This window comes from Natator depressus, chromosome 6, assembly GCF_965152275.1.
Source record: "Natator depressus isolate rNatDep1 chromosome 6, rNatDep2.hap1, whole genome shotgun sequence".
Classification (NCBI taxonomy): domain Eukaryota; kingdom Metazoa; phylum Chordata; order Testudines; family Cheloniidae; genus Natator; species Natator depressus.
Genome location: NC_134239.1, coordinates 79,397,736 through 79,418,679, shown reverse-complemented (window position 1 = coordinate 79,418,679; position 20,944 = coordinate 79,397,736). Strand labels below are relative to the sequence as shown.

General features: G+C 39.7%; 1 protein-coding gene across 6 annotated transcripts in view; it reads left to right on the top strand.

Annotated features, from left to right (window-relative positions):
• The window catches only part of NOVA1 (NOVA alternative splicing regulator 1), a 229,519-nt gene that overhangs the window by 116,026 nt on the left and 92,549 nt on the right, over positions 1-20,944 (top strand). Inside the window, exon 1 of one of the 6 annotated variants that reach the window (XM_074955783.1) lies at positions 10,770-10,788. The exons of the other annotated variants lie outside the window; for them this stretch is intronic. The gene's annotated coding sequence lies outside the window, so the exon portion shown is untranslated. Of the gene's footprint in view, positions 1-10,769; positions 10,789-20,944 lie in introns of those variants that run through there. 6 annotated transcript variants of the gene reach the window in all.

Below are 20,944 nucleotides of genomic sequence, written 5' to 3'. Positions count from 1 at the left end.
GTTGGCGGGGCCAGCAGGCTCCCTATCTGGCTCTGCACACTGCCTCAACCCAGGGCACTGCCCCCGCAGCACCTGTTGGTTGGGAGGTGGCCAATGGGAGCTGCAGGGGCAGTGCCTGCAGGCAGAGGCAGTACACAGAGCTGCCTGGCCATGCCTCCGCGTAACAGCTGAGCGAGGTGGATGTCGCCGCTTTTGGGGAGCCCCCCAGGTAAGCGCCTCTGAGAACCTGCCTCACCCCGTCCTGTGCCCCAATCCCCTGCCTCCTCCCACACCCAAATTCTGCTGGTGGGAGAGAGGGAACGGTGGCTCAAGACTGCCCCAGCAGCAGCCAGTGCACATTCCGTGACCTCCATGACAAACTCACAGCCTGACTCATAATCCCATGGATCTGTAGTCCTCTCTACATACCCTTCCCTCCGCTCTGGTCCTGCTCTTCTTCAAGATATAATCATCTTCAGCAGACTTTAGGGTCTTTTGAATCTGATTGGAGAGAAATAAAAACATTCAGTTAATCCTGGTGGAGGCATTTAGGAAAGATATTAAATGTAACCTCTAAATTGGGATTGGCCCACCAGATTAATATTTGTAGTTAATGCATACATCCCATCACAGAATCTCCCTTCTCTGCATGTCAGTTTACTCAGTTCAAGCTTCAGCCCTTTCCTGGGCAGGGAGAGAGCCTCAGCTGAAGACTACAATTTAGCCTTCCCTACATTCCTATACTAAACATTTCAGGATTGACACCTGTCAGCCAGCACTGTTAGCTATAGAAGATAGTTTCTCAATGACTTCAGTGGGTTTTGAATCAGAACTAGTGGTGCTGCGTTGTCTGAGCATCATCTCCTGTGTCAGCCATTCTTTTTGTTCTTTCTGTATGAGTGATAGAGAGATTCAGATAATTGTCAGCTTGCAAAAATGAGAATAATTTACTCCTGTTGATCTAAACTATTAGCCAATTTTGGAGGTTTTCCAGGTTGTTGCCATTAGAAGGAAAAACTGATGGAATTTGGTATTTCTTTTATGCACTCCTTTTATTTACAAAGAATGTATGTAAAGTCCAGTTTCTCTGGACCCAGTAGGAATCAAAGAAAAGAAGACATTTTCTTTGTTCATAGTTCCAAGTCACTTTTCATCTCTTAGCTTTGCTCAGGGTTGTGCTACTAATGTGTTTCTGGCTGTATCTTGGCTTCCTTGCTTCTGTGGTATTTCTGCTCACTCTCTCACACACACAAAAGTCAAATCAGTCCCGTCCCTGCATTTATTAGACACCTGGAAAGTCCCTTGCATCACATAGCCTAGCTACTGAGGAGGCTTGAATGCCTTCTAGTCCTTGGATAGTGGTTTTCCATTGTTTCAGATACCACTGAACAAATGAGCATTTAATTGTTCCATCCTTTGGCCTAAGTGAAGAGGGTTTCACTCGCAACAATTCATTGAGACGATGTGATTGGCCAACACCCAGCATAAGATTACTTTTCCTAAACACATCTATGCACATTCTCCTGCATCAGTTTCCTCACCACCCTGGAAAGTGCTTTGTGCTTGGGCAGAGCCCTCTGAGGTGCCCAGGATCCTTCTCCTGCGACTTATGACTTCTCTTCTGAATAATTTCAGCTCATCTATATTTCTCTGATGTTGGCTGATCTGCATTTAATTAGGACCCTACTTCTATAAAAGCATGCCCTTTTCTTCCCCAGTGCTTCCTGGTCCTACCGCTGTGAGTCTCTTGACTGTATATGTGCTCCTACAAACACCTTGTTCCTTTGTCCTACTGCTGATGATTCTCCACTCTCTGCTTCACCAGCCCCCCCACCCCGACAAGTAGTTTCTCCTGTATTCAGTCAATCTCCTTAACGTACCAGTTGTTCAGCCCATAGCACCATTGTATTTGGTCTGGGAAAGAGATGCTTACAGAGACATGCAAATGTTAGTTACCATATCCACAGAGATTCCGTGATACGATTTTCATAATAACTACGTAATATCAACCAGAATTCATAAATTGATATCTCCATATCCAACCTGTCAGTCCTTGTCCTCAAAGGAAACCTGCACACTTTCAATGAACTTGGAAGCCTTAAATCATAACTTTGCTAAACACTAAAAATCGTGGACTCAATAGAGACACTGCTTTTTATGTCTCATTACAATAATCTGTAATTTACTAAACTCTCCTTTGTCCTATGATTATGGAAGAATTAATTGTCGACTTCATCTTGAATGGTCTCTTGCAATATGTGTTAATTCTTTATGCTTAACAATATGTTCTACCTCATATTTAGCTGTGAAAGTCTTAGTACCTTTCCAAGATCTGAAGAAGAGTTCTGTGTAGCTTTAAAACTTGTCTTTTTCACCAACAGAAATAGGTCCAATAAAAGATACTACCTTACTTACCTTCTCTCTCAAGTTGTACACACATGCTTGGAATGATCAAAAAGCCCCCAAACCCTTAAACTTCAAAGTCACTACTACACTTCTTAAATTTTTACTCTTAAGGTTTTCGTTGTATTAGTGGGTTTTAGTTTGTTTGTTACTATCTTTATTAGCAGTAGAAGTTATCTATATTTTACATCTTTTATTGTATTACTATTGCAGTATAATCCTCTCTGATTTGGATTGTTGTGGGAGCTTTGTCTGGGGACAGCAAGAGAGACAAGTACTCAGTTTCACAGTACTCAGCATCCAAATTTTGGTACAGTTCTTCAGCTTTCTAGCAACGTGATAAAAATGATTACTGGATGAGTTCAAGTCTGGTGCATGCATCATACACATAAAAATTGCTTCCCTTAAGAAAAAGGTATGATCAAGGTATAGTATAGTTCAGGGGTCCCGGACACGGTGCCCGAGGGTGCAGTGGCGCCCGCCGGGTCAGTTGTGTGCGCCTGGAGGACACCGCGCCGCCAAAAGGCAGCCGCCGAGCGCAGCCACCGGAGAACCGGCTGCTGAAATGCCGCCAAGAAGCGTTGCTGTTTTTCGGCGGCATTTCGGCAGCGGGATGTCTGGCGTCCGCCACAGTCTTCTGGGAATAGCAATATGCTATTCCTACAGAAAGGTTGGGGACCACTGGTATAGTTGATAGTCCACTACCATCAGTTTTTGATTATTTGCACTTACTTAAGTTAAGCACTTTCAAAGTTAAGTATCTGGGTTTATTCAATTAAGTTAATTTAATTAGTTTGAAGTTAAAGGTTGGTTGGACATGGAGCAACAGTTCTCTCACAGACAACTGAGCACTTCCAAAGATAATTGAGCCCTAGTCCAGCACTTTCACACTTGGATTCCTTGCCAAAAAACATAAGGTGCTGTATTCCTTTTTCTAGGCTTCCATTGCTTGTCTGTCTTTCTCTCTGCTGCCTTCCTGGCTAGTAAGGAAGAAATTTCTTCCTCTCTGTGGACTCCTTGCTGATCAATATTAGTTATAGCCATACATGTATACTTTGGGGCATAGCTAAAAAACGTTGTTTAAGTATGTGTGAGAGAAACATGTTGGTAGCAATAATGAATAGTTTAGTCCTAATATCTCCCTGGTTAAGCAAAGGAAGTAAGTGACCTAAAGGAACAGGGCACGTCAGCCTGATTAAAATTTGGGATTGTTCCACCTATTTTTCCATTACTGTGTCTATACACTAGCATGTTTAGGGATATTAGTCCTTAAACTTTCTCTTTCTGTTAAGGAAATTATCATTCTAGTTTGAGCATCAGTTTTACTGAAAAGGGGTTAATGCTGAAATTTGCATGCTAGTTGAGTACTATTTGAGAGCTTAGTTATCTGTAGTCACATTTTCTGTATGGATAATTTGCTGTCTTCCACTGACTCATCGAAAAGATTTCTTACAAATCATTAGTGAAAAAAACGTTCTTGCCACGCTTTATTGATTGATTGTATTACTGTAGCACCTATGAGTCCCAGTCGTGGCCCAGGAATCCCATTGTATTACCTGTACAAGCACAGAACAAAAAGACACTCCATGCCCCAAAGAGCTGACAAGCTAAGACAGGAGACAACAGATAGATAGACAGATGGGGAAGTACAAGGAAACAATTAGACAATATTGGTCAACATGATAGGCAGCCTAAACATTATCAAGTTTTTTGTAGGCCTCATAGCGAAGTAGAGTTTTAAGGAGGTTTTTACTTCTCCCGTACATTCCCTTCACTGGAAGTCCCAAGCCATCACAACCCATTTTTATTTTTGGCTATGGAACTACACAAGCAAATTGCCTAATATTCTGCTTTTAATTTCATAAAGTTTTAAGAGAGGAAACCCTAAACAGGGATGGGAAAATTGGAGAAGCCTGTCACTGTGTCTTCACTGGAATAAGAGGTGCATTTTTACATTGAAGTAGCTATCTTGCTGTAAAATCCTAATGAAGACAAGACACTATAGTTTTTACTTTGGTGTAGCTAGTCAGGGTAAACTCCACATAGAGGTGTAGGGTTGATTTTTGAATAGATGCATTGAGGAAAAACTGTTTGAGCCTTGTCTCTGCTATGATTTTACGTTGAGATAACTATCTTGAGATAATAAACATCTTCTTTTTTTTTTTTTTTTTTTTTTTTTGCAGTAAATACTTAGCAATTTTTTTTTTCAGTGAGACAGACACTCATCCACTCTGACCTAGAATAAAGTATATACTGGAAGCTAACTCTATAGAACGTCATGAATGAGAAACTATTATTTGCAATTGATTTCGTGGTTTTCTTATAAGCAAACCACAACATAGTGGATGCAATGAGAACAAACAAATATGTAAATAACCCCACTAAAATGACATTAAAAAGTTACTATTTCTGTAATATACAAAAACATGCATTCTGAAAAAATTAAAAATAAATTCTGGCCTGTGTTGCTCTTAAACTGTAATATTGAATTGGTTTTGAATGAGTAAATTATTCTAAGCACTGTTTGAGATAAACCACTGGAGCTAAATCATGTATATACCATTTTACTTCCTTACCACAGTATTTCACACCTTGTGGCTGAGCTGTGTAGACAGTCTGCAATCTACTGAACTCCGTCATTCAAGACAGACTGACCTCAGCATTCTTGCATGTCTGCTCTTCTGTCTTTTTGGCTACTATGTAGGTTAATGATTGTTTAAAAGAAAAAATTTCAGCCAAGGGAACATTTCAAGAAAAGCTTTCTCTGAGCACACCTGTATCAGTGGTTGTGTTGATGAAGCCAACTTTTCCTGTACCGTCTTAGAAACTGTACAACAAATACTTATGCTTTAGGAACAGATGAATTAAATTAATTGTAAATAATTATTCTTTAGACCATGGGAACATTACAAAAAAATCTATCTGTGTACAAGTTTGCACAGAGAGTTAAAAATATTTTGTTCAACTTTTATTTCTAAAAACAAATAATTTTGTTACAGAAGCAGGAATGTTAGTCAAGTCTTTGATTATCAGACTTAATTCTATATTTTTGTGTTTTGAAGTTAACCAAGTTTAGTCTTATGTCTTGACAGATTCATACTTTCCATTATAAGTGACCTTGTTCTCTGCCAGCAGAACGGCATCTTTTTCAAAGTTTTGCTTAAATTATCAAAAGTAACTATAGGACTTTTGTAGAATCTGTGTAGCAGACTTTTCAGTTAGAATATATTGGTTCTTTTATAAAAGGCAAATGAGTCTCTTTATGTTTACAATAATTTAGTGTACTGTTAAATATTTTACTAAACTATTTAAGGTTTTCTAGATATATTTTTGCAACTTTATGGAATAACAAAACATTTTGGCAGAAAACAGAATCTGTTAAGCTTAGTTTCTGTTTATAAATTAAAACTCTCTAGAGTGTGGCTTGACCTAAGTCTGATTTATTGCTTTACTTGGCTCTGGATCAGGATGGCTGTGGTTTTTCCATTCCCGTTTCCAATAGAGAATTAGTGTGTTTGAATTTCAAGTCCTTGCAGAGCAGATGCTCTCTAACTGGGTACTGAAAGCGTTGTGTGGCGGGTTCTGATTATAAAACTAAGCCAGAAGTTTTTAAATATTTTTTTATTCACATGCAGAATTCAAAGCATGAAATTATCTTGTCTGAAGTGTTTGTCTGAATGACAAGCACATGCATTTTTTGCCATGTTTTAAAAGCAGATCCACAACAAATCTATAATTTAATAGAGATCCTTGATTAGTTGGTGTTTTAATGGATAAATTGTTCTTTTGGTTTAAATTAAACTAGGTTTTGTTATGATATATGGATTAAGGGTATCTACTGTAAAGAAGTCATTTCTATGTGCTTTGGGTAAAATGAGCACCCTGGTGGCATATTCTTCTAATATATATGTTGAATTGTCTTTCCAGTTAATGAGAGAGTTACATACTTGCCTCAAATGTGAAATGTGTGCTAGTGATGAACAGATTTCAGTTTAATTGTATTCATTTTTTCTGTATTTCAAATAAGGCTGTCAAGCGATTAAAAAATTAATCCACATTTTCAAATATATTGATTTTAATTACAACATAGAATACAAAGTATACAGTGCTCAGTTTATATTTATTTTTATTGTAAATATTTGAACTGTAAAAATAAAAGAAATAGTAGTGCAATCTCTATCGTGAAAGTTGAACTTAAAAATGTAGAGTTATGTACAACAAATAACTGCATTCATAAATAAAACAATGTAAAATGCTTCAGCCACCATTTCAGAGGACATGCATCTATGCTGCTGATGGGTTCTGCTTAATAACGATCCAAAGCAGTGCAGATCAGTGCATGTTCATTTTCATCATGAAAGTTAGATTTCACCAGCAGAAGGTTGATTTTCTTTGGTGGTGGTTTGAGTTCTGTAGTTTCTGCATCAGAGTGTTGCTCTTTTAAGACTTCTGAAAGCATGCTCCACACCTCGTCCCTCTCAGATTTCGGAAGGCACTTCCGATTCTTAAATTTTGGGTTGAGTACTGTAGCTATTTTTAGAAATCTCACATTGGTACCTTCTTTGCGTTTTGTCAGATTTGCAGTGAAAGTGTTCTTAAAATGAACGACGTGCTGGGACATCATCCAAGACTGACATAACATGAAATATATGGCAGAATGCAGATAACACAGAGCGGGAGACATACAATTCTCCCCCAAGGAGTTCAGTCACAGATTTAATTAATGCATTTTTTTTTTAATGAGCGTCATCAGCATAGAAACATGTTCTCTAGAATGGTGGCCAAAGCATGAAGGGGCATACGAATGTTTAGCCTGTCTGGCATGTAAATACCTTGCAGTGCCAACTACAAAAGTGCCATGCAAACACCTGTTTTCACTTTCAGGTGACATTGTAAATAAGAAGCAGGCAGCATTATCTCCCATAAATGTAAACAAACTTGTTTGTTCTTAGTGATTGGCTGAACAAGAAGTAGGACTGAGTGGACTTGTAGACTCTAAACTTTTACATTGTTTTGTTTTTGAGTGCAGTTATGTAACAAAAAAAATCTACATTTGTAAGTTGTGCTTTCACAATAATGAGATTGCACTATGGTACTTGTATGAGGTGAATTGAAAAATACTATTTCTTTTATCATTTTTACAATGCAAATATTTGTAATAAAAATAATACAAAGTGAGCACTGTACACTTTGTATTCTGTGTTATTATTGAAATCAATATATTTAATAAATTTCAATTGGTATTCTATTTAACAGTGTGATTAAAACTGCGATTAATTGCGATTAATTGTTTTGAGTTAATGGTGTGAATTAAACTGCAATTAATCGACAGCCCTAATTTCAAATAATGGCTTTTAGTCTATTGCTGCTCTCATAACTGTCTGATTTTTTGAATGGCAATATTGAAAATTTTCACATCACCTAGGTAAACAGTGATTAAGCACAAATATTCTTTTAAAATATTCTTGCTAGGTCTATGGCTGTTAAATAGTTATAAGATCACTGCGTATTCTTTGTTCAGTTCTATATTGTACCTATCTATTTAGTATCTTATACTGGAAGATGAATAGTCCTCTCAGTAAACAAAATATATGTATATGCAGCAAGGTTATCCTGGAATACAGACTAAATATATTTTCAGTAACAATACGGTATTTGCTTTAATGTTTTTTCCTTAGGCCTGATTATGTAGGTTGTTGCTAGTATTACACAAATTACTTCACTCAGAATGTATGATGGCATGAAGCTTCAGCATGTTAGCTTTTAAACATAATCATCTATTTTAAAAATTATCCTTCTAATGCAAAATGAATCGACAATTGCTTCATTTGAGGATTAACATTTATCCTTATTAAAAAGTGTATTTTGATTGTTTGAAGTATTGATATTTTATTTGAAGTGTGTAGAATTTCTTTACATATGCAGCTTGGCTTGCTGGTGAAACATAAATGAATGAAGTAGGTTATCAGCACTTTCCATTTTAGAACCTGATGCAGAGCCCACTGGAGTAAATGGAAATACTTCCATTGATTTCAGTTGGTTTTGGATTAGGTTTTTAGTATTCTTTACCCATCAGAGCCTCACCTAGGGCCTAATCCAAAATCCATTGATGTCAATGGAAAGACTCATTAGATTTTTGGAAATGTATTGATGTTTACAAAAATGCAGGCTTACTTTAAGGTCAGAATATCATTACGTATCCCATTCAAGAACTCATCCTGTATTTATTATTATTTATATTACAGTAATGCCTAAGGACCCTAATCAAGGCCCCAGCGTACTGGGCATTCTACAGACAAATAACACAAAGAGTGTCCGTTCCACTGAGCTTGGAACAAAATATGGGCGGTTAATTACAGACACTTGCAGGGCGGGGGAGGAGAGAAGGGGAAAAGACAAGTTTACAGTAAAGACACATTTATGCAGAAATTAGTCATGACAGAAGTCACAACTTCTAAACAGTACTGATTTGTAAGCATCATGGCAATGGAAGGTTTTAAAGGAGGTGGTAGCTTTGTGAATTTTGTCAAGCATAAAGGCCAGCATGGGGAAACAACCTATGAAGGGACTTCTGGGAAAAGTAGATAAGCAGATGATCAAGGCTAGCACTGGTGGAACAAAGGCATGGGTTGATGGCACAATTCAAATTTAGATTTAAAAGGCCAGATAGAACTCTGTTGTAGAAAGTTTGTGATGTAATTTTATGTTTGATGCAGTAGAGAAAGAAGAACCATGGAGAGGGGGTGATGTGGACTGACCAAGAAACTAAGAAGAGATTAATGGCAGCATTTTGAATGGATATGAAAGGGGCAAGATTGGAGGCATCAAGGCCAGAAGATTACAGAAATTGTGGTGTGAGATAAGGGCGGGGAGAAGAGTTTTTTGGCAGTTGGTACAGACAGAAAAGACTGGATCTTCAGGATGTTGTAGATGAAGGAGAAATAAAATATAAACACAGTCTGGATGTGTGGGCCAAGACAAAGATGATACTCAGTCTGTGTTTGCATATGGAAGTATACCGTAAAGTTTGTTCTCTCTCTCTCTCTCTCTCTCTCTCTCTGTGTCTCACACACACACACTCTGTTTCTAATTTGTAACAAATTAGTGTTCTCCTTATGACTGATGCTGTATTATGGTATTGAAAAATAATCCCAGAAGATTGAATGTCAAATAGTTTAACATGGATTATTAAAAATGCAAATGATATTAAAATGAGCTTTTAGCTGATTTTTCAGCTGCTGCATTCTCTATAGAGCACTATATATATATATATATATATATATATATATATATATATATATATATATATATATATATATATATATAAATTGTCAGTGCAATTCAGTACCAGAACAACTGTGCAGTTGTAATGTCTTGGTGATGGACATGACTTTTCCTGAAAACTGTGCATTGTTTAACACAATTATGAAAAATAAATAATTCTGGAAATCAGATCTAAAATTATGTACATTTCCAGTTTCATGTGAACAAAGTGATAGGTTAAACTGTAACCAGCATTTTAAAAAAATCATATGCAGTGAAGCAGGTACATGAGGAACATTAATTTTAACAGCATACTTGTCAGTTACACAATAGTTGTTAAATGCTCTGTTTTAAAGAATTTTTTTCTCCTCTTAGAGACCAACCCTGCACACCATTTCTCACAAGAGTAGTTCCATTGATTTCTGTAGGAAGACTCATGAGTAAGTTGTGCTCTTGTGAGCAAGAATTTGCAAGATTGGGGCCCTTAGTTCGTTATCGTAGTTTACAAACAGCATTTTTCTTCATTCATTGTTCAGAGGCAATGACATTTTCTCTTAGGTTTATTGCAGTTTTGTGCTGGTTGTTTCCATGGCAACGATTTTTCTTGCACTCTGCTTCCAGGAAACCAGAGGATTCTATCAGATTTCTTATTTTAATCATGTCGTAATTATAATAAAGTATTTCCAGTTTGTTTATCTGAAACCATTGTTTCCCTCTGCTTCCAAGCACAGAATGCAATGCAAATTGCTACCTTTTAAGGAACATATGATACATACCATAGTTATATATTTTTGAGCAGTGCTTTGGCATTACAATATTCAGTTCATTTAATAGAAGTTGTTTGAATCAAATTCACAAAATTCTTAAATTATATTCTATGATATCAAAAAAATTAAAACTGTTGAAGGTGATCTGCAATCAGCTCCAGTAAATAGTGTCAGAGGGTCCAGATGATCAGATTAAGAGCATCATTTGGCACATATACTAATTTAAAACTTACCTCTTTACTTTTACCTTTCTTGCAGGTCCAAAAAGTAGCTATGCCAGCAACTGTTTGGCATATCTGTTTGGATCACACTCCAGCAAGCACTTTATGTTAATATCATACTCCTTGATCACCACTGGAAACTACCTATAAGTTAGGTAAGCCTTCTTTTCTCCAATATTGCTGTTTTTTAAATAGCTTTGTGTTCCAGGGGCTATAAAATAATATGTAAAATGGTGCAATACTGGAGAAAATTGGGATGTACTTCACTTCCAGAATAAATGCAATGATAAATAATCTCTAATGCTATTCTATGGTGGGTGTGAAATTACCAGCAAAGTGCAAGTGGGACATGCTAGTGTATTAATTAAAAGTTCCTTCTCCTGTTTTCCTGCTTCATTCAACACATTAAACACTATGGGGCAGATCCTCAGGTGATGTTAATCGGTATAGTTCAATGGAGCTATGACAGTTTACACCAGCAAAATGTCTGCACCAAAAATAAAAAAGTCATATTGATTTGCAGGAGCCTAATATAAAATGTTGTTTTTTAAAGTCAGTATCTAAGAGCTAGGACAGATTTTTTTTCAATAAGCCTGAGGGAGTTAATCACCCAGTTGCCCAAATGGAAAATCCCAGCCTAAAGTCATAAATGTTGAGACAATGTTAGGATAAATGTACTTAAGTGTACAAATGCATGAAGTGTAGTGTATTATTTTAATTTTCAGTGGTAGACATAAAATTAAATGGGGAAAACAACCTGAGTTAATGCATTATTGGGCTCCACTGATGGATTGATTGATAAGTTGGTGAGTTCAGAAGTTTAAGGTTCCAATAGCACTGGCTATTCATCCATTCTCCACATATGTAGTGTTTTCTATTCTTGTTGTTCAATGTTCAGCTTAGTATATTTTTGTTTATAGTATTAAATATATACTATAAAATGTGGTAATCTTGCTGCATCATAATGCATACATTGCTCTAAGAAATTTAACTTCTGTGCCTTCTTATTTTAACTACACAACCTTAAGATTGTTTCCTACGTGCAATTTGTTGTTAAAGAAAATGTGATAGAGTAAAAGGAATTTTCCATGTTTAATAATTTTTAGTGATTAAATAGTTAGACTTTGAGTTTATTGCTTCATTGGAAGGGGTCAGGGAGAGAAATATAAGGGATGTGAGGTTCACAATGTGAAGGATGTGGGAGCACCGTGTAATATTTTCTGAATATTAAATGTTTCTTTTGCTTTTTTGATTATGGTATTGTTTGCTATATGAATACCAGAGGTTAATTCCGGTAGAATGAGTGCATATAGGGCAGTAAAGTGCACAATCACTTCTGATAGCCCCATTTAGCAATTCATACCAAACAATGCAGGTGTCATATGCTTCTGAAATTTACTTCTGACCATGATGAGTTCAGCACCAAACCTTGACACAGGGGAGGGGGAAATCCAGGCAGGAAACTGGAACAATAAATATCAGGATCGATAAGAGTACAGCCCCGAAGAACAAGAGAGGGAGAGAGTGGGACTGCTGGGATGCCAGGGGAGGTTATCTGGGATAAGTTAGTCCTGCCTAGCATTCTAGGTAATCTTGATATGTAAGTAGACTTTTATTGTGTTAAGAACACTTTTCTCTTGTTATGCTGTATGTCACAGTTCAGAGCAACAGCACTTGCATGTCCCCCTTGTGATCTGGCAAGGGCACCCACTCTAGGCTCCTCAGCCATCATGTCTTGGGTATGAAGATCCACATCTCTTTCATTCCTGGCTGAGTTTTTTCCAGGTTGCACCTTTGCCTGCCCATACTGTGAGGTTCCCAGCAAGTCAGATTGCTTTGCTTTCCCCTGAGAGGCTATAAACTGTGTAATTGCCTACAGGTATAAGTTACCACCCAGCCCTTTCTAGGCAAACACACACATTCTTAAGGTGAAAGCATTGCAGAGAAAGCATATTAAAAACAATAAAAGAAATCTACACACATGCTGGTAAGCTTACCAAAGATCATCCCCAACTTCAGCAGGGGCTCTTGCAGTCCTTCAAACACCACCAAGGGGTTTTTCTGTAGCTACAAGATCATATCAGCTGTTAGCTCAGAACAAGCACACACAAATCTGAGAGTTCTCTCCTTTCTGCAGGTTGAGGCTTTGATCTTCAGATTCTGGGAGTAGGGAATCAGCAACCAATGGGTTTCTCCTCAGGTCATAACTTCAAAAAGTTGGGTCCAAAGGTAGGAATTTGCATTCACCTCCTCCCGGGTATTTCTTAGATAGCCCAGTCATCTTTGTTTGTCCCAAAGATTCCTTCTTTATCCTTTGAAACTCAGGGTTTACACTGGTCACATCTCACCCCTCGAGAAGTTACATAAAATTCCAGAGTAAAACATCTATTTTGCATTTATAAAACAATTGACTCCAAAGCTATTTAAATCTAATTCAATAAGATCTCCCAAAGAAATTGCCCTATCTGTTGTACTGTATTCCTCCTGTTAGAATTACACAATACTTAGTTTTGAAAAGGCTGTTTTGGTCAGTGTATTCACCAGTGGTCACAGTTCCTGAAGAGGAGGTGTACAAGTAGTTAAATCTAGTTGAGCCTGTTAGTAATCACAGTTGGTATGCAGGTTGCTACACCTTGGGGACTAAGCCTATGAGTGGGAGAATTGTTGTATTCCATCCCAGGACTTGTGAAGGCAAGAGACCTAACACATGAGGGGGTGTATTGAGAGAGTTCAAAGGTCCAGCTCACAGGTGCCGGCTTCCAGCTTTCCGCAGGAGTGCTCAACCCCTGATCTGCCCCAGGCCCTGCCTCCACTCTACCCTTCCCCCAAGTCCCCACCCCAGCTTTGCCTCTTCCCACCCCCACTCCTCCCCAGGTCCTGTCCCCACTCCATCCATTCCCCGAGACCCCCAACTAACCACCCCTTCCTGTCCCCACTCTGCCCCCTCCCTGCCCAGTTTTGCTCCCTCCCCTGAGCACTCTGTGCCCGCTCCTCCCCCTCCCTCCCACCTCCTCCTGTACGCTGTGGAACAGCTGATCTGCAGGAGGTGCGGGGAGGAGTTGATCGGGGGGGCCGCCAGTGGGCGGGAGGCACTGAGGGGTGAAGAAAGGTGAGCTTGGCTGCCGGTGGGTGCTAGACACTCACTTTTTTTTTTTCCCGTGGGTGCTCAAGGGCTGGAGCACCCACGGAGTTGGTGCCTATGGTGCGCCTAGCTCTGAATTGTGACACACACTTGCTGTTTCTACTAGGCATGACTCCTAGGGTATGTCTACATGACATCAAAGGTGTGCTTGCAGCATGGGTTGGCATACCTGTACTAGCTTTAATCTAGCTAGCACAACTAGCTATAGCAGCGAAGACATATCGGCAGTAGCAGCACGGGTTTCAGCCTAGGCTGTGCAAACATGCCAGAGACCTTGGGTATGTACTTGGGTCGCTAGCCTATGTATAGGCAGAGGTGGTGTAGTTAGCAATGCCTCCACACATTCTAAGACCATTTTCATTTGCTTATAACTTTGCCAATTTAACCATTTGGGCTAAAATTTTCAATTCTGATTGTCTGCCTTTTTAATTAAAAAAAAAAAAAAAAAAAAGTTTGACCTAAAATGTCTCAGCCATTTCTAAGAACAAGGTTGGGGGAAAATATGTTTGCCCATTTTCATGGTTACATGCTACTTTTTGTCCCTTTTCTGGTCTCAATGCGCCTACCTTACATGTTTGGCCATTTACTCTTACCTGTCTCGGGATGGAATCTCACAATTTTTCCACTCTCTGACCAGGATGTGGGTGTTACCCTGTGTGCCGACACACTTCAGCTCTGGGTGGGTTTTGGGCACATTCATTTCTTCTCTTTGGGAAACTGTGGCCAGTGATATTGACCAACAGCCTTGCTAAAACAAAGTATTTTTATTTAGCTGTTGAGGTAAAGTGTTAAAGAAATACTATTTTAAAACAAACATCTTACATGCATATTTAGACTAATCTAAACTCATGCTTCACAATAAGCTACGTTAGGTTGGCTTTTCTCTTAAATTACTTAAATGAACCAGTTTATATTCTCCTACTCAGCCCAGATCCTCCTTTGTCTTGCGGGATTCTGCCTGGTTTTCTTTGACCCACCCTGTTCAAAGTTGTTTGGGTGCACCCCATGGCAGCTGACTAGAGGCTACTGGCACTAGAATTGGACCTTAAAGACCCTTAAGTAGAAGCTAGAAAGGGCCTCCTCCCGCTTTCCCAATGTGGCGAGTCTCTACTACCAGTCAGACCCCTAATGTGAAATAGGCATTCCCACATATGGTACCGAAACATTATGCCAGTGACAGCTTTGGGTACAATAATTATTCAAGACCACCCCTACATATAGGTTTAAAAAAAATCTGTCATCTATTTCACTGAGAAGCTCTAGCACCTCTCTCCTTTTGAGCAGGGGCTTGAAATTTGTCAGGGATGTACATTTTGCTGTCCTTGTGAGAAATACCATCCCATTCTTAATGGTCAGGAAGGCCCTGGTTTTCAAATCTAGTCTTTGCAGAGACTTGTTGGAGTTTGGCAACTCAATTCTATGAAAATCTTGTCTGTAGTGAGCATATTGCAGGGACTGGGCAGGACTTTCCCTGCTATTGCTCCTCCAAGCTGCCAGGGGCCACAGTAGCACGGCACAAAAACTGAACTTTGCTTTGGTATTGGCTAGTGGGACAGATGGGGCATGGGCATGTAAGAGTCTGAGAGTACAAACCTCTCCAGAACCTGTAATTGAACCAAGGGATCCGGAATCTCTTCATTCTTCTGTCAACAAATAGCTGTGAAACCCATTGGCACAAAGTGTGTGTCTCATGTCTCTCTACTTGTGGGTCCTTATAGTGGATATCAGCCTTCTATTGCTGTCAATTACTTTGGTAACTCAAATAGTACAGGTCTGTGCTGTGAATATAAAGATCCAAACCCTGCTGATGACAATTAGGTTCAATAATAGATGAAGGAGAAATTGGTAATGGCACAAATGGAAAGAGTGTGAAGAATTTTGACACAAATTTGGATTTGCATTTTTAATTAAGATTTAATAATCTCCTAGTCACAAAATTGAAACAGGTTTATTGAAATTGTTTATATTTGCTTTTTTTAAAAAAATTATTTCTATTTTGACAAGTCGTTCCCCTCCCCCCCCCCTTGCTATTCCTCAGATTTAGTTTACAGAGACTTGAGTAAAGCAATGGCTATATGTTTGGGATGTCTGCTTTAATTTGCATTTTCTCATGGAAACAGGTAAGAGAAATCAGCTAGCATAGTAGCTAGATAAGCCTGTTAGAATGAAAGGTCATATATGCAAGAAAATGTGTACATTATAGTGCAACTCAGTCATTAAATTCAAGAAGTTTATCAGTCACAGAAACCAGCTGGCCCGTCAGCAGTGCCAAAAGTGTTATTTTTCTCTAAAGAAAAATCATTTATTTTGTTCTGTCAGTGCCATTGCTTGCATAGTGGCCTATTTATTAAGCAAAATCACCAAGCTGTTAAGTGAAACAGTTTTCATATATTGTATTAGTATAACTCAGACTGCATTTATTTTTAGTGTTGTGTGAAAATTCCACTTATAAAATATTCATTCTGAAAATGTTTAGATGTCGGTATAGAAAACATTTCAAAACATACTAATGAAATATATTCAAAGAATAATATGAATATTAACCCTTTAGCAAAGAACCTGGAAAAGTACTCTCTTATTGTATTTATTAAAAAGAGAAGAACTTTAAATCTCAAGACGTTTGGGCAGCAAAGTTTGTAAATTGTTTACTTTGGCTCTTTTTTCTAGTCTGATTTGAACTGTAATGTTTTGTCTACACTAACATTTTTAGGGAAATCTCCCATTAATGCAGTTCTACCAGTGGTAGAGTAACAGTTGGAGTTTTCCCTAAAAATGCTAATGTAGACAGGACCTAGTAGTCATTATATTTATGTTGCACCACCTTATAAACTCATATGTGGACAAGATCAGTTTCTGATTAAATGAGTTTTCTTGTAATCCATATTTGAACATGCATGAGCAGCCAGTGAAATTGCTGAATTTTTGAATGCCAATCAAAATTTTCTTGTTTCCTTTTACCTTTGCAAGAAACTCAAGATTCTTCCTGAAATATCTAGTTTTGCCATATCTTATTCTTTCTGCAGCATTGCATCTCATCAGTATGACCTCTACTAGGTTTGAAATGGCTGTGAAATCAGAGAAAACTAAAAGGGAATGAAATAAGTGACTTTTATGGTGCTTAGCCTCTTTTTGTCTCATGACAAATGTCTCAATCACTCTGTTGGGGCTATCTCCAGGGTAACTCACCCCACATTGCTTTTCTACCACCTCAGTGACAACCAGAGAGGAGTATCCTTCAGCAGTCCAAATGCCTCTAAACCTGATAGGCCACAGTTACCCCCAAATTACTATTGAGAATTATTCCTTCTGTCTTTCTCCTGGACTTGTGGGTGCTCAAAACTTTGTAGTGGCTAGATGGCAGATGGATAATGCTTTCTCCACTCTTCTTAAACCAGAAAAACCATCTGCACTTGTGAATGAGAAGCCTGTTGTGAAAATTTTATCTATTCCACCACTCAAACCTAAAATTGCTCTCATACCATTAGTTCTTTTTGACAGTGTCTTCAGATATTATGGTTTTGCAATGACAGTTTGGAGAGGGAGTAAAGCTTTCTTCCTAAATTATTAAAAAGCACCCTAACCACCATGTTTTCATATCTTCAGTGAATAACCAGATCTCTGCTTGTTGCTTCTAGTCTGTTGGGTGAATGCCTTCCCTATCCAATAGTTCAATCATCTCTTTACATTTCCATCTCTTTCTGTACCAAACTGACAAATGCCATCCTGTTGTTCATGGCCAAGAAGAGCCTGGTTTGTGAACCTAGTCCAGGGGCACAAAAATTGGTCTCAAGTGATTGCACATGTCCATTCCACTGTAAGTGTTTGTGCTCCCCAGTGTCACAGTTGTTTTTCCCTTAATGGTAGCCATCAGAGCAGAATGAACACCCTCTGCTGCCTTGTGCACCAACACAGGCATAAAGGGCTAAGCCACCCTGACTCCCCTCAGTTCTTCCTACCTTCCGTACCTGTTGTTGGAGCTCCTTTAGTTTGTTGTTTTTGTATGGTTTCGGCATCCGGTCTGGGTACTGGAAATATGCCGCACTCTCCTGGAAATATGCTGCACTTTCCCTCTCCCCTCTTCCAAGGGCTCATTCCCGGGCTGCCTCTTTCCCCGATGGCACGCTCTCAGGCTGCCTCTTTCCCCGTGCGCCCACTCCCGGGATGTCTCTTCCCCCAACTGCCCCTGTTCCAGTGCCCCGTCTCAGTGCAGCAGATTCTGTAGCTCTCACCATGCCCTCTACTATCCTGGTGAGTTGGTTTTTGCTGGTTACATTCTTCTGGTCTCTCCAGAGGTGCAACAGACTGTCCAGGGTGTATCTTTTTGAAGCATGTCGCTTATCTCAGAAAAGATTATCAGATTCTGTGTAGTCTCAAAGACTCTAGCACAACCCTGTAATCTATGGGCATTTTCACCCTACCAGTGAAGCAGAAGGTGTTCCATCCTCACCAGTCCCAGCATTTTCAGGGGTTTGTTCCTCAAGCCCAAGACCTGCCAAGGAGAAGGAGCAGAGGTTAAAAAAGACACCCATCTCCACCCTCAGCTTTGGCAGCTGTTGGTTCATCAAGGCACATGGCATCTTCCAAAAGATCGTTTTGATGGGTAAGTCAAGTGCAGACTGCCAGTTCTGAGAATGCTATCTGTTTCTTTTCCAATTTTTGCAGACCACCTGTCCCACTTCCGTTATGCTTGGACCCACATCATAACAGATCAGTGGGTTCTAAGCAGAGTGGGAGTGGAATAGTCACTCCAATTTATTTCTACCCCCCTCCCTTCTCAGTCCCGATTTAAGGAAACTTCATGGGCATAGTTTGGGGGAACAAGGAGAGTGTTACACCCCCAAACTGCAAGACTCAAGCCGGCATGGAATTTGCCCAGCCCTCCACATGTCCCCATTGGTCTGAATGGAGCTGCCCCCCTCCAAATGCAGAAGTTAAACTACATCTGTTCTCATGAGACAGTGCTACTGCAAGAAATACAATCACTTCTCCTTGTAGGAGCTATAAAGGAGGTCCATCCTTTGTCCAGGAGATAAGGGTCTTCCTCTTGATACGAACTGATACTGAAGGCAAAAGGTATTCTGAGCCTTATTTTATATCGAAGGCAATTAAACAATGTAAAAAATCAAAATTCTGGATGGTCAGTCTAGCTTCCATTATTCCTTTCCTAGTGCCAGGTGATTAGTACGCTGTTCTCAACTCAAAGGATGCATATTTTCACATGGTGATTCGTCAGAGCCACAGAACATTTGAGAATTACTGTCAGCAGTCACTATTATCAGTTTACTGTACTCCCCTTGGTCTTTTTTAGAGTGTTTCACTTTTTACCATGTATGGTAGTGATAGCAGCTTTGCTGCAGAGATCAGGGGTCTATGTATTCCCTTACCTGGATGACTGGCCAGTAGGAGGTCGATTCACGTGGCGGGTCATGTGCAGCATAAGCATAATTTTCAATGCACTCGGCCTGCTGATTAAGTCAGTCTTGTCTTAAGTACAACAAGTAGAATTTATTGGAGTGGTCCTGGACTCAACAATGGCCAGGGCCTAACTAGCACAGGCAAGGTTTCATGCAAGGCAAAGCCTGATTCTGGACTTAAAGGCTTATTTTCTTACCATGTTGAGAAACTGCTTAAGGCTGCTGGGGCACATGGCAGTTTGCACGTATGTGGTCCAGTACTCCAAACTGCATCTCAGGCTCCTTGGGTTGACAGAGGTGTAGTCTCCGAAAAGGCGCATCATAGCTATGTTAGCGCGCATACCAAGCCACATCCTAGCCTCCCTAGATTGGTGGTTAGACCTGACCAATGTCTGCAAAGGACTTCCTTTCACGCCACCTCAACAATTTCTTACCTTAGAGACCCCTTGGGGGGTTCACCTGGGACCTTTGCAGATACAAAGTCTGTGTTCTTCCCAAAATCTCAGGTCTACACATGTCAGGGAATTGTGGGCTATCCAATAAGCTTGCACGACCTTCTTTCCTCTCATTGGGGAAAGGGTGTAATGGTGCTGGCTGACAGTACAACTGCCATATTTTATGTAAACAAGCAGAGGGGAGCCTGATCCTCGCTGTTATGTCAGGCAGCAGTACTACTCTGGGACTTCTACATCAACCACTCTATAATTCTGAAAGCGGACTATCTCCCAGAGGCTCAGAATATACTGGCAGATTCCTTGAGCAGGAGGTTTATCAATTTGCGGACAGAATGAAGGACAGTCCTGTTTCCATGCAAAGGATTTTGTCATGGATATCTCGTTGTAGTCAGCTGTTTTATTGATTGGCTAGCATGAAGCTGCCAGATATAGTATTGGGACATCCTACTAACTCCCAGGTGAGTTCTGTGGCATTTCTGGTTAACATGTCCATACTAGACACTTTCAAAACAGAAACCTGGTCATCATGTCAGACATTTGGCTCTCATAAGGCTGTCAGCAATCTTGGAGACTATGCTAAATTTAGACTGTTCAAGTAGACTCCAAACCCACCTCCAGTTGGAACTTCTTGTGAGTCACCTACAGTGGAATTGACATGTGCAATCACTTGAAGTAAAAAATAGTTTACTAACCTTTCCATAATAACTATTGTTCTTTGAGATGTGTTGCACATGTTCATTCCACAATCCTCACTCCTTCCCCTCTCTGTCGGAGTCTTTCCAGTAGGAAGGACCAGAGCGGGACCAGGGGCAGCTTGGCCCTTTATGTCGGTGCATGAGGCAGCAGAGGGCGATTGTGTTTCCCCCTGGGTATTGTTAACGGAAAAATTCTCCGACAACTGCACTGGAGTGCACAAACACCTACAGTGGAATGGAGATGTGCAACACATCTTGAACAACGGTTATGGAAAGGTTTGTAACTGGGTTTTTTTTTTTGTCCTTGTTTTGTGGAGGGGGGGTCTACCCTAGGTTCCTGCCCTACGTTCCCAGCCTCCTTTCTCAGGCTTTGTCTACACAACCACTTTTGTTAATAAAACTTGTTGTTGAGGGATGTGAAAAAACATATCCCTGACCAACATAAATTTCACTGGCAAAACTGCTGATGTGGACAGTGTTCTGTTGGCAAAAGAGGCTCTCTTGCTGACATAGTTAACGCTTCTAGTTGGGGGTGGTTTAACTATGCCGGCAGGAGAGCGCTCTCCTTCTGGCAAAGAGTGGCTACATGGGAGACCTTACAGTGG